At 51.9% G+C, this 2,851-nt stretch overlaps 1 non-coding gene across 1 annotated transcript; it reads left to right on the forward strand.

Moving 5' to 3' along the window:
• Window positions 1–358: 358 nt before the first annotated feature.
• LOC136751973 (U5 spliceosomal RNA) lies at window positions 359–473 on the forward strand. The gene has a single exon (XR_010817156.1). It is a non-coding gene; the product is annotated as a U5 spliceosomal RNA (small nuclear RNA).
• Window positions 474–2,851: the final 2,378 nt, after the last annotated feature.

The raw sequence follows: 2,851 nt of genomic DNA on the forward strand, positions 1-2,851 counted from the left end.
AACCAAATGCCATTTTTGTTGTTTCAAATGTGCCCAACATTTTACCAGTATATGTCCTTTTAGTATGTCACAAATGTTCCCTAATTCGTTTTACAAATGTTCCCTGTATGATATGTATGTTCCCTAAGCATGTGACGAATGTTCCCTAGTTAATGTTACAGATGTGCCCTAGCACTTCTCTCTCTATCTCTCTCTCTCTCTCTCTCTCTCTCTCTCAATTCAGTGCATTTGTATTGTCAAAGCAATAAACAATATCATTATAAATCACAATAAGATGTAATATAGTACAGAAAAACAAAATGTAATAAAATGTGATCTTTAATACACACAAATATGTATGGCTGGTCGGAAGCGTCTTGGACTCGGGTTCCTCTTCATTACTTATAACGCTTTTGCCTTTTGTTAAAGCTTTCCATGGAGGGGAATGTGGATGAGTTTGTACCATTCTTGGGAGGCTCTGCCTTGTTGGGGCGGAGCTGTGATCCAGGTGAACAGCAGATCGGGCATAGGTGGGCATGTGGGCGGAAGAGGAGGAAGGCCGGTCAAGCAAATAAGCTTGCTAAGGTACGCAGCAGCAGCAAACAGCCCCCCCATCCAGCCAGCCAGGCAGTCTGGCTGGCAGTGACTGAGTGGTTGACAGACGGCAAGCAACGGAATGCACGTGCTCTGTGATGTCATAGCAGTCAGCTCAGAGAGAGGTTCCTGATGTCATCGCTGAGCTGGCTGGCTTGGTGAGTCTTGCTGGCTGTTTATGTGTGTGTGTGTGTGTGTGAGAGAGAGAGATAGAGAGAGTGTGTGTGTGTGTGTGTGTGTGTGAGAGAGAGAGAGAGAGAGAGATTTTTTGAATATTAACACCTTTATTTTACTAAAGAAATACTAACAAAACATTTAAAACAAACTAGAAACACCTAAAAAACATTAAAAAAACACAGCCTATTCTAAAAACCCTCAATAAAAACCACTACACACGTGCTACCAGTAAAATATTCAAGTGAATTAAACCAGTTGGTTTAAATGTCCAAAGTCAATGGCACAGAGGGCAGCCCCGACCCCCCACATCTGCAGAAAAGTGTCCAGGTCTCCCGTCAGGCTGTAGAAATTGTAATCGCACTCTGGAGCTTACGAGAGACCAGAAGAGGGAGAGTGCACACTGTTGCTGCTGCGCTCAGTCTGACTTCTCCTACTGCTCAGGATTAGCCAGCTTAGCCTGCCCCACTAGAAGGTTTGCTAACTGACAAACATGTCATTGGCGTTGCTTGTACTGGACTCCCAAAATAAACACAGTGCGTGAGAAAAGGAGGCCCAGCTGCTTGAACAGGCTCTCCAGTGCAGTGAACAGCAGCTCTAATCTAGGGCAGTGACAGTAACAGTGAAAAAGAGTCTCTCTCTCCCCGCAGTAGGGGCAGGTGTCGCTCACTCTGGGGTCCAGTGTATGTGCAATAGAGTTTGTTGCGATGACGCCATGCAGAAGCCATGCAAAAGCGGGGGCTTGTTCAGGCTCCTCCAGGCCGGGCAGGCATCTTCACCCAGAGCCAGGTGCTCCCTCCAGGGGGTGTCAGGGAGGGGCTGCAGCTGCTGATGGTGCAGCTCCCTCACACTGAGCTGATTCAGCTCCTGACGATGAGCTGTGGAGACAGACACACTACACAGACTGTGAGGCGACAGTAGGCGGCCTGATGAGCTAGGGGGGACTGAGAGACACAGACAAACAAGGGGAAAGATGGTGTCAGGGTCCTTGGACCAGCAGTGCTGCGTGAGAGCCTGGAAAAGCCGCTCCACAGCGCCTATGGGAAGGGCGTTCTGTACTGCCCAGAGAAATCTGGTTACGACTCTCAGTGACCTCATACCCAGCCTGGCAGCCAGGCTGCCGGCACCAACCCACTGTCCCCTGTTTAAATCCAACAAATCCCTCACGTCGGATCACGTCGACCTTAAGCAGGACTGACCTGAGGCTGCTGGAGAGCAGGAGTGGACAGCTAAAACCGGGGTTCCACAGCAGTGGCTCCTCTAACAGCCAATACAGACTGCTGCCCCCCAGCTCCCTACCCAGGGAGAAGCACCTCTAAAACAGTACTATAAAAAACAGGCAGGGAAGGAAGTATATTGGGACGTGTCTTAAGTAAAAACATGTGTCTGTCATAACAAGTGTCCAGGGCGGGAGACACTGGGGATCTGGAGGGTACAGGAGCCTCTGAGCTGCCTGCAGCCGAAAGGCACTCAGCCTGCTTAACAGATCTACCAACCCCTGTCCCCCCTCCTGGAGCGGCAGGTACAGCACTGCTTTGCGCACCCAGTGAAGCCCGTCCCAGAAGAAATCCAGGAGCAGGGTCTGTATCTGGGACACCAAGGCCGGTGGGGGGTCCAGACAGGCATAAGTGTGCCAGAGCATGGAGGCCACCAAGTTATTAATAACAATTGCTCTCCCCCTGAGGGAGAGCTGGGGCAGCAGCAAGTGCCATGCCCTCAACCGGCCCTGTACCCTCTCCAGCAGGACAGCCCAGTTCTCCTGCGCCTCCCCCAAAGTCACACCCAGCATCCGAGGGCCTGAGAGAGACCACTGCAGCCCCGCAGGGAGGGCAGGGGGGGCAGAACCCTCCCACACCCCAACCAGATGAGCGCTGCTCTTGCCCCAGTTGACCCTGGCTGAGGAGGCCCTGCTGAACTCCTCCAGACACTCCCACAATGACCTGGATGTCTCGCTGGCCAGACTGTGTCTCAGCAGCATAGGCCGACACCCTGACCGCCTGCTCTGGGTGACAAGGGATGGACAGCCCGGCTAGCAACTGCCTCAGCCTGTGCAGCAGGGGCTCGATAGAAAGGAAGTATAGCATCCCTGACAGACTGCAGCCCT

The sequence above is a fragment of the Amia ocellicauda genome, chromosome 6 (genome assembly GCF_036373705.1).
Source record: "Amia ocellicauda isolate fAmiCal2 chromosome 6, fAmiCal2.hap1, whole genome shotgun sequence".
NCBI classification, from domain to species: Eukaryota; Metazoa; Chordata; class Actinopteri; order Amiiformes; family Amiidae; genus Amia; species Amia ocellicauda.